Source organism: Gossypium raimondii, chromosome 5, assembly GCF_025698545.1.
Source record: "Gossypium raimondii isolate GPD5lz chromosome 5, ASM2569854v1, whole genome shotgun sequence".
Lineage (NCBI taxonomy): Eukaryota > Viridiplantae > Streptophyta > Magnoliopsida > Malvales > Malvaceae > Gossypium > Gossypium raimondii.
In genome coordinates, this window is record NC_068569.1 from 25,593,586 (window position 1) to 25,605,660 (window position 12,075).

At 34.6% G+C, this 12,075-nt stretch overlaps 1 long non-coding RNA gene across 1 annotated transcript; it reads right to left on the minus strand.

Annotated features, from left to right (window-relative positions):
- Positions 1-709: 709 nt before the first annotated feature.
- LOC105770691 (uncharacterized) lies at positions 710-1,319 on the minus strand. Its single transcript, XR_001126290.2, has 2 exons — positions 1,208-1,319; positions 710-925 (listed from the first exon to the last, which is right to left on the minus strand). It is a non-coding gene; the product is annotated as an uncharacterized LOC105770691 (long non-coding RNA).
- Between the last annotated feature and the right edge of the window lie 10,756 nt (positions 1,320-12,075).

Sequence of the window (12,075 nt, forward strand, 5' to 3'; positions counted from 1 at the left end):
AGAGGAACTTTCACACACGAAATTCAACCTCGAATCTGATACCAATTAGCTTAAAATATAACTTATTGGCTAATATTTATATCTCAAATTAAATCAACAATGGGGTCATCAAATGTTAATAAAGATAATTTTTGTCAACTATAATTGAAATCCATATGCTGACCAAAATACAAATAGTGGTGATATTTTACTCAATAGCTCCCCTTTATCAATTACTCATGCCATTTCTTATGGTTGAACAGATCAAAAAGAAAAAGAAAAACATAAAAGCAATTAAATTCCAACTACCTTTAAATTAGATCATTTAAAATGGATCAAACTTTATTTTGACCTATAGGGAAAAAAAATCTTGTATCCGCTCTATTATTTTGTGTCAATAGAATTAGGTAGATGGTTTGACTGGCAAGTGGTCCAATTTACTAGTTGAGTTGAGTGGCAATTTCAAGTAAAATCACTCAACTCCGCCCGTGATTTCTACAGGCTAATACCGTCTCCATGTGGACTCATCATATGCCTACAACAGTTTTATTGTACAATGATATTGATTTGGTTGGGTTGGATTTGATTTTTGATTTGATTTATTTATTTTGAATTTCTACACTTATTTTAATAAAATGAAATTTACTTTAAATCATTTGAATATTATGTGATTAAATTTTAAAATTTTTTTCATAAATATTGTAATACCCAATTTTAACCCGGGCCTAAATAAACAAAGGTGTCCAGTCCATTTAAAATCTTAATTTACGTGGCCCAATTACAAATGTTACAAGCCCAAATTGCTAACCCTATTCTGCTAGTCCAAAATACAAAACAGAGGCAGAAAGAAACCCTAGCAGCTAGCAGCAAAATCAGCAGCCACACCCCACACACGTCGCAATAACCGTCGCACGTTCTCCTTCCACGCCGCGCACAATGCCCGTACCTGCAACAAAAAGAACCACGAGCACCAAGCAAGAGAAAAAACCAAAAATATAGCAATTTGTAAAGATATTTGGCTATAAAAAGCCAATTGATTTATGTAATGGGGTTAGCAAATTTTGTACTAAAAAACTGAGAAAGAAAATACCAGAGGAAAAAAAGAACGTTTTTGAAGGTGGTACATTTGGGTCTTTTCCTTTTGTTATCTTTACTGTTTTTACTTTATTTTTGCTTTTCTTTCATTTTTTAAAAAAGATAATAAAGAAAGGGAGTAGAGAGAACTTACCGACGCGATGTTGTTGGAGAACTCCTTTGCTTCGACGCCATCGGAGCGGAGAAGGTGCTGGAAGGGCAGGGGGAGCATTGCGGCGCATCTCTGAAATGGAGGAGAGAAAATGATTTTTAGGGTTTAAAATTGGTTTTATACAGCCCAAAACGGCGCCGTATTAGTGACCCGTGTGACCCGACCCAAAACCCAATCAGATCCGCGTGTTTTAAGTTGATGGGTTATTTATAGTTTAGGCCCCTTTATATTTTATGGTTTTAAAAATTACTTTTTCGTATTTTGAAATTTTCCCATGAAATACTATTAATGTTTTAATTTAATCCAATAGTGTGCAGTGTTTTAGGGCGGGTTGGAAAATTTCTCTTTTGGTCCCTTATCGATTGCACCTGTTTTAGTTTACTCCTTTTCTTGTTTTTATTTTCAAAATTCGGCTCTCAACTTCTGTTTGACATTTTAATTTAGTCCTTAAATTTATTTATTTATTTTTTATTAGCTTATTTTTATTATGTTGTTTTTATTGTTTATTATTATAATTATTATTATATTATTCTTATATATACATGCGCATATATATGTTAAATATATATATGTATATTTTAAGCGTTTTTTAACTATATACATATATTATATACATATTTTATTATTATTTTATTTTCATAGCTTTATATATATGTATATACGTTTATAGTTTATAGTACTTAAACATCTTTCATATTTTATAATCTATATATATATATATGTTTATATATCCTTTGTTATATATGTGTATTTTACATTATTCAAATTATTATAAATATATTTTCCACGTTTTTCTTATACATACATATACATATATATTTATATTTATATAATTTACAAATATATATTTATATTTTTTTCTTTTTTTCGTAAATGCATGCATGTATTTTATAAATATTTTCTTATTGTTTTATTTTCATGACTTTTGTATTCATATATATATGCACTAACATTTTATAATACATATGCATTTTTTATATTTTATATCCATACATATTTTCAAAATTTACTTACTTATCATTTATATATATATATATATATATATATATATATATATATATATATATATACTTTGTAAATACATATACACACATAATTTAAATTAAGATATTTGTTACATTTTAACACATTTTTCAAATACATTTTGATTTTGTCAAAACGTTAAAATCATTTTTTATGATTCAAAGGTTTTCAAAAATAAAAACGATATTCAAAGTTAGGGATTTTCGAGGAAAATTGAGCCCTAACGTATTAGGTTCCGATTTTCTTTGTTAATTCCAAATAACCGAGAATATTCGTTATTTAAAATATATAAGTAAAAATCATTTTTGGGAACTTAGTTTGTTATGTCCTAACGTATTGGGCATGGCATAATTGCTTCCTCGAAATGAAATTTACTTATAAAGCAAAAGTGATATTCAAAGTTCGAGGATTTTTGAGAAATTGTACCCTAACGTATTGGGTCTCAATTTCTTCGTATGACTTGAATAACTGATTATCCTTTTCAGATTTCAACATTTGATTTTAAAAAAAAACCATTTTGACTCTCGACATTAAGACATCAAATAATCAATTTGGTACCGATTTTGGGCGTTGCAAGGGTGCTAACCCTTCCTCGTGCGTAACTGACTCCCGAACCCGTTTTCTTAAATTTCGTAGACCAGAATCGTTTTTAAGGTGAGCTGATCACACCTTAATAAAGGATCGGTGGCGACTCCAGTTTTTGTTTTTAAAGTCGATAACTTATTTTTGTTTTCAAAAAATTGGTTTCGACAGCTTGGCGACTCCACTGGGGACAAGAGAGTCGAGCCATAAATTGATTATTTGGTGTCTTTTTGTTGAAAATTAAAGTATTTGTTTTTAAAATCATAATTTCCCTTTGCATTCATTGGTTCTCATTGTTTGCTTGTCTGGCTTAAGTTTTGTTATCTTATTTGCATTTTGCATTGCATGGACGATTTTACCCCTCTAAGTGAGAGTGAGAAGCTACTCCTTCGTGAGGTTTTCACCTCCGTGCAGGATAGTGGATCACTTTCGGGATACATCCGTACTTATGTCTTCGTGAGATTTTCATCTCCGTGCAGCCATAGGGAAATGTATTCCCCTGAACCGAACTCGGTCCATATGAGCCTATGATGGGTGAGGATAGAGGAATTTGCTGGTTCGGGTACCTTTGCCCTAGAAGCTAAACCTCATATAGTGAACTTTAGGAACTTACCCTAGGTAGAATTATACCAAACCCTAGTAGTTACCCAAGTAGGTATTTCATTATTTTTTGTTTGTTTTTATACCTGATACTGACTTGTTGTGTTTTGTTTTGACTGCATGACATTTTGATTGCATTACATTTTCATCTTAGAAAAGAGATGTTGATTCAAATTCGATTACTGACTTAGAAAGCTTGTCATGGAATACGAATTTCTTGATAAAATGGAAGATAATACAGTTGCCCGAATATATCCTGAGAAACACGATAAGGGCGATGGAAGAGTTCATGACTTTACTTTGTGGCTCGAGGATTCAAGCTGATTATTCGAGAGCTGTCAACATTCCAAATTCCTTAAAGAAGCTGATAAGCCTTACGAGGATGGGCAGACGATGGATTGCAACCAATATCAAGCAAAATGAGCTAGTAGTGCTGTTCATTGGAAATTTGCGAGATTTATCTTAAACATCTAGATGAAGTAAGAGGTCGATGTTTCTTGGAGTATGAGGGCGAAGCCGTATATGCATCCGTTTTATGTAAAGAAGTTTGTCTTCTAGTGAAGTTTTCTAAATGGAATTGAATCAGAATCAACGTCTCTTTATGCATTCATTTCATGCATTCGCATTACATGACATCACATGCATTAAAATCCATTGAAAAAGCCTAATCAATTAAAATTATTCCTCAGTTAACCTGGAAACCAGCCAGCCAACTCAGCACCATTACGGTACAAGAGCGAAATTAAAAAATATGGACCAAAGGTTGGAAAAGCTCGAAGGGTTCCAAAAAGAAATGCAAGATCAGCTTCAGCAGCAAATGAAGGAACAACTCGAGAAGATTCAACAAAGTTTGATGAATAAAATGGAGGAATCACAAGGAAGTATGATGACAAAGTTAACGCGATTGTTGACTGAAGGAAAGGATAAGAGAAAGAGCCCTGTAACAAATATGGAAGAGGAAGGCGACGATGGACTCCAGTATCCTCCAGGCTTCACTCCTCTACATGTGCAGCACCAAGCGGAAGTGTACCCGCGTAAATCTTCTGTTACGATTAGGCCTCAGCAATTTCAAGCCGATGCTTCAAGATCGATAAATTTTCAGGCCGGATCAGGCTCCAGTCCTGAGAATAATACTGCCAATCCTATTATTCCTGATTTCGATGAAGCAGTTGAAAAAGAGAAAACAAAAGAGGAATTACCAAAGCAATTCAAAGAAAGATGGAAGTGGATTGAGGAGAAATTCAAAGCGATGGAGACTACTGAAGGATGTCATGGGGTGGATGCTAAGGATTTAAGTTTGGTACCGGATTTAGTGCTTTCGTACAAGTTTAAAATGCCGGATTTCGAGAAGTATAATGAGACCACTTGCCCTGAAGCCCACATTACTATGTTTTGTAGGCGAATGACTGGGTATGTCAATAACGACCAGTTATTGATACACTGTTTTCAGGATAGCCTCGCGGGGGCAGCGTCTAAATGGTATAATCAATTAAGCCGTGCTAAGATTAACTCTTGGAGGGATTTAGCACAGGCTTTTATGAAGCAGTATGGGCATATGGCGGAAATGGTTCCTGATAGGATCACTTTACAGAACATGGAGAAAAAGTCGAATGAAGGTTTTAGACAATACACTCAGAGGTGGAGGGAGGTGGCAGTGCAGGTCCAGCCACCGCTCCTTGAAAGAGATATGACGATGCTTTTTGTAAATACGCTAAAGGCCCCTTTCATCACACACATACTAGGCAGTGCCACGAAAAATTTTGCTGATATAGTCATGAGTGGTGAGATGATTGAGAGTGCTATTAGGAGTGGAAAGATTGATGCTGGAGGAAATAACAGAAGGCAAGCCCCAAAGGAAAAAGAAGATGAGGTGAACATCGTGAATACGTACAGCAAATCGATTACGGTGAATTAGCCAAGAAAGGTGGTTGCTAATCAGCAGGGTTCATCAAGACAAGAATCAGGTGTGAAGCAAGGTACTGAGAAACTCCAGTTCACGCCAATTCCAATGTCGTATAAGGAGCTGTATCAAAGCTTATTCGATGCGCACGTTGTTTCCCCTTTCTACTCAAAGCCCCCACAGCCTCCGTACCCTAAATGGTACGATGCAAGTGCATAATGCGATTATCATGCATTAATTACAGGGCATTCTATAGAAAATTGCATTGCCTTTAAAAAAGTGGTTAAAAGGCTTATCAGTATGGGCGTTGTCAAATTTGACGATTCATCTAGTGCAGAAAATCCGCTACTTAATCACATTTGATAATGGGGTAAATGTGATGCATGAAGAAGTGGTAGGAAACGTTCACATCAATGCCATACATGGAGACACAACTAAAGAAGAGACCTTGTTAGATATTCACCTTTGTAAATTTGGGAGTGTTTTAATTAATTGGACTGCAAAAGAAATCTCTGTGGTATTTAGAACTTACTTAGAGTAATGTTCAAAACACACTTGTTGCTTTTAGCCTAGAGGCAATGAGAATCCCATTGTGAAATAGGCTCATGTTTGAACGTCATTATTCTATGAATACATCTTTACATTCATTTTTGAGCCAATATTTTTTCATTCTTTTCGAATAATTCTAAATTCTTTCATTCTTTTGGATTTTCTTCCACATTATTCATTCATTCATAATTATATTGTACAAATAGTTCTTCATAAATTTATACATTCTTTTGTATATTCTTTGGTATTTATTATGGGCCCCCATATATCAATGTCATGAGTGATATTGCTACAAATTTAGAATCTCCTTTTTGAGCGTGACATGTGTTAGAGAGATCTCATGACTTTGAAGATGACATAGATCGTAGCCTATTTCCAGACTTGTTGAGGATGGTAGAGCAAGAAGAGAACAAATTTTACCTCTTGAAAAGACAATAGAGATTGTGACTTTAAGAGAACATGCATAACCGGAGAAACGAAGCAAGACCTTGTTAAGTTACTTCAAGAGTTCAAAGATGTCTTCGTATGGTTATACCAGGATATGCCCAGGTTAAGCACTGATATTGTAATCTGAGCAATAGCACGTTAAAAATTCGCAGTATGTTCAAGATTCACATCATGAACGATGCAGTTAGAATTCTTTACCGGGGCAATACCTTCTTCTCTGACTTATTCCGTTGAAGTTAAGTTGTCATTTTTCCGTATTTTTGTTGGATTTCATCCTAATTGAAGAGGAAAATCTAAAATTTTCTCGTCATAGTTTCGCCCCAAAAGGCTCTATGAGAGAAACCTGATACCAAAGAAGATCTTTCACATACAAAATGAAAGTGAAAGATCTTATGGGGAAGACCTTATCTGGAATAATATTGATTCTGATCGAAAAGGATGACCTGGACTTGCCTAATCCTATGAGTGCAGATTCAATTAAAAAAAAACAAAGACAAAAACAAAAAACAAAAAAAAAACAAAAAAAACAAAAAAAGAGAAAAAACAAAAAAGAGAACAAAAAAGAACAAAAGAACAAAAAAACAAAAAGAAACAAAAAAACCTCTACCGAGGCAATGTCTTTCTCTTTAGCTTATCACGGTTTTTCCATTGAAGTTAAAATTCTTTCTCTTCGGGTATTGGCTGAGCTGAAGTAGGATGAAGATCCAATCTTGATAAGATCAGTTGAACTTAATTGAAGGAAATTGGCTAAAAGTTATTCGTCACGGTCAGATGTACCAAAAATAGATAATGCGAGATTACAACAAAAAGGTTATTCCTAGAGAATTCCACGAAGGAGACCTGGTATTGAAAAAGATCTTTCCTCTACAAAAGGATGTTAGAGAAAAATGAGTGCCAAATTGGGAAAGTCCTTATGTTGTAAAGAAGATCTGTTCCGGGAGCACTGATATTGGGTGAGATGGATAGTACAAAACTTGTCTAATCCTGTAAACTCAGATTCAGTCAAGAAATACTTCGCTTAAAGAAGGAGAGGATCAAGGTAAAAACCTGCAAAGGGCACTTTTAGTCACAAAAAAAAAAGAAAAAAAAGATGTGAAAAATAAAAAATGAAAAATGGAAAAAGTAAAAGTGGAGAGGCTAAGGTGAAAACCCGCAAAGGGCGCCTTAGACCAAAGGGGATTTGAGTTGAAAACTCGAAAAGGGCGGCTCAAATATTGGTCAAAATGGGCATGAGGTAATCAGAGCAGCTCAAATGTTGATTAGAATGGGACATGCTGTGATCTTGATATGCCTTAGTCAGCAGGAAAGGGCACGCGACATCTTGGGGCATCGACAGAGTAATGTAGATCTCCTAAACACATGTCAAACTCAAAATGGTCTTCAAGAAGTTTGTACAGAGAAGTTCAAGCTGCGACATCTGGGGCACCTCGTCTCCATACTATTTATTTTGAATTTGTTATTCTTGGAATACTTCATTCTTTTCCAAGATACGCATTCCCAATCAATTTCTTTGTTATCTTTCTTTACTATTTTTGATAATATATTCATTTCGAGCTATGCTCAAAGCTAATTTTATTCTTATCCATTGTTATGAGCTTTTTGCAAGCATGTTGCATTGGAATAATGATTAATGGACTAATAAAACTTTCACAAGGGAAGTTTTGCATATTACTCTAGAAGTTTCTAAACAATATAGGAGCTTGAAACAGGACTGTTGTTTAGAACGCACCAGGTTTAAAGGTTGGAAATCTGAGAAGGAAAAGTCTAAATTAGGACTTTCTTTTTGATTTTGTTGTCAAAAACATTGATTGAACAAAGTGACAAGATGTCGTGTTGGTGACAAAGCGTCAATGAACAAGCAAGCAATGATTACCTTGCAATAAGAAGAGGTTTTCTCGGGGAAAGAAATTCTTCATTTGTGCACAGGCATTTGGTATGACACCTTGAGAATGGTATAAAGGACCAAAGTGCTTCACATTTGCGATAAGAGAAGATTGAGAGGCCAGATTATTTCTACCCTTGGGTTACAGTGGGAGAAAGATGGTACCAATGTTGCATCCCAGTAGTTTGAACTTTGAAGTTTACAGTGGGGGCAATCTGATCAAGTGTTTCTTTGGAGAGGCTAACCAAGCAAGAAGACGTTGTGGCGCGTCAGTGGTAGAATCTTAATAAACTTTGAGTAATGACGACCTAAGCGGGATCATTCTCGGAAAAAATAATATTCCACATTCATTCAAATGTCATTCATACACGTCTAGTTAGGAGCAATTGATTCATTCTGATCATGACATCCTAATCCTTAGGCATAATTAGGTTCATTATACAGGTCATGTTCTTCAGAGAACTGATCGGCGAAACCACCAGCCTTGCCTCCCTGGGTTTGTAGCGGAGCAGACTGAATATAGCAGATCTTGCCTTCCTGTACTGACAGCGAAGCAGATCAAAGACACCAGCCTTGCCTCCCTAGGTTTGCAGCGGAGCAGATTGAATATAGCAGATCTTGCCTTCCTGTACTGACAGCGAAGCAGATCAAAGACACTAGCCTTGCCTCCCTGGGTTGCAGCGGAGCAGACTGAATATAGCAGATCTTGCCTTCTTGTACTGACAACGAAGCAGATCGAAGACACCAGCCTTGCCTCCCTGGGTTTGCAGCGGAGGAGACTGAATATGGAAGATCTTGCCTTCCTGTACTGACAGAGAAGCATATCGAAGATACCAGCCTTGTCTCCCTGGGCAGTAGTGGAGTAGGTTAAAAATAGCAGATCTTGCCTTCCTGTACTGACAGAGAAGTAGATCGAAGAGACCAGCCTTGTCTCCTTGGGCAGTTGAGTAGATCAAGGATGGTGGATTTTACCTCCTCGTGGTTATAGTGGAGTACATTGAAGCCAGTAATTCTATCTCCCTGGGCAGCAGTGGAATAGATTGAAGATTTCAGATATTGCCTTCCTGCATAGACAGTGAAGCAGATCGAAGATGGCAGATTTTACCTCCCTGTGGTTACGGTGGAGTACATTGAAGCTATAATTCTATCTCCCTGGTTGGCAGTGGAATAGATTGAATATTTCAGATCTTATCTCCCTAGGCATTAGTGGAGCTGATCGAAGATGGCAGATTTTACCTCCCTGTGGTTACAGTGGAGTACATTGAAGCCGTAATTCTATCTCCCTGGTCAACAGTGGAATCGATCGAAGAATAGCAGATCTTATCTCCCTAAGCAGTAGTGGAGTAGACTGATGACGGCGGATCTTGTTTCCTCGACATTGTAATTGGATAAATTGAAGAAAATAATCCTATTTCCCTAAAGTTACAGTGGAGCGGATTAACACCACAGATCTTATCTCTATGAATTGCAAAGGAACAGGTCGCGTCAACTTTCAGTGGAATAAATTGAAGCTACAAGTAATATCTCCCTGAAGTTGCAATGGAGTAGACTAAAGATAGCAAATTTTGTTCTTTTGAGAAGTTACAGGGTACAAGTCCTATCTCCTTGATGTTGCAGTGGAGTGGATTAAAGCACCGATTCCTATACCTCTGAAGACGCAGAAGGTTAGACTGAGGCTACTTGAAGAAGAAGAGCGCTAAGGTCCAGCATGACCGGGAAAAATTGGCCATTTTAAAGTCTTTGCTCCGTTCCCATTATACGACAACGAGCAAAGAGGGCAGCTGTAATACCCAATTTTAGCCCGGGCCTAAATAAACAAAGGTGCCCGATCCATTTAAAATCTTAATTTACGTGGCCCAATTACAAATGTTACAAGCCCAAATTGCTAACCCTATTCTGCTAGTCCAAAATACAAAATAGAGGCGAAAAGAAACCCTAGCAACTAGCAAGAAAATCAGCACCACACCCCACACACGTCGCAATAACCGTCAGACGTTCTCCTTCCACGCCACACAATGCCCGTACACAACAAAAAGAACCACGAAGCACAAGCAAGAGAAAAACCAAAAATATAGCAATTTGTAAAGATATTTGGCTATAAAAGCCAATTGATTTATGTAATAGGGGTTAGCAAATTTTGTACTAAAAAGCGAGAAAGAAAATACCGGAGGAAAAAAGAACGTTTTTGAAGGTGGTACATTTGGGTCTTTTCCTTTTGTTATCTTTACTGTTTTTACTTTATTTTTGCTTTTCTTTCATTTAAAAAAAGATAATAAAGAAAGGGAGTAGAGAGAACTTCTTGACGCGATGTTGTTGGAGAACTCCTTTGCTTGACGCCATCGGAGCGGAGAAGGTCTTTGGAAGGGCGGGGGAGCATTGCAAGCGCATCTCGAAATGGAGGAGAAAATGATTTTAGGGTTTAAAATTTGGTTTTTATACAGCCCAAAACGGTGCCGTATTAGTGACCCGTGTGACCCGACCCAAAACCCAATCAGATCCGCGTGTTTTAAGTTGATGGGTTATTTATAGTTTAGGCCCCTTTATATTTTATGGTTTTAAAAATTACTTTTTCTTATTTTGAAAATTTCCCATGAAATACTATTAATGTTTTAATTTAATCCAATAGTGTGTAGTGTTTTAGGGCGGGTTGGAAAATTTCTCTTTTGGTCCCTTATCTATTGCACCTGTTTTAGTTTACTCCTTTTCTTGTTTTTATTTTCAAAATTCGCTTTCAACTTCATTTGACATTTTAATTTAGTCCTTAAATTTATTTATTTATTTTTATTAGCTTATTTTTATTATGTTGTTTTTATTGTTTATTATTATAATTATTATTATATTATTCTTATATATACATGCGCATATATATGTTAAATATATATATGTATATTTTAAGCGTTTTTAACTATATACATATATTATATACATATTTTATTATTATTTTATTTTCATAGCTTTATATATATGTATATACGTTTATAGTTTATAGTACTTATACATCTTTCATATTTTATAATCTATATATATATATATATATATATATATATTTATATATCCTTTGTTATATATGTGTATTTTACATTATTCAAATTATTATAAATATATTTTCCACGTTTTTCTTATACATACATATACATATATATATATATATTTATATTTATATAATTTACAAATATATATTTATATTTTTTTCTTTTTTTTCGTAAATGCATGCATGTATTTTATAAATATTTTCTTATTGTTTTATTTTCATGACTTTTGTATTCATATATATATGCACTAACATTTTATAATACATATGCATTTTTTATATTTTATATCCATACATATTTTCAAAATTTACTTATCATTTATATATATATATATATATATACTTTGTAAATACATATACACACATAATTTAAATTAAGATATTTGTTACATTTTAACACATTTTTCAAATACATTTTGATTTTGTCAAAACGTTAAAATCATTTTTATGATTCAAAGGTTTTCAAAAATAAAAACGATATTCAAAGTTAGAGATTTTCGAGGAAAATTGAGCCCTAACGTATTGGGTTCCGATTTTCTTTGTTAATTCCAAATAACCGAGAATATTCGTTATTTAAAATATATAAGTAAAAATCATTTTTGGGAACTTAGTTTGTTATGTTCTAACGTATTGGGCATGGCATAATTGCTTCCTCGAAATGAAGATTTACTTATAAAGCAAAAGTGATATTCAAAGTTCGAGGATTTTGAGAAATTGTACCCTAACGTATTGGGTCTCAATTTCTTCAGATGACTTGAATAATTGATTATCCTTTTCGATTTCAACATTTGATTTTAAAAAACCTTTTGACTCTCGACATTAAGACATCAAATAAT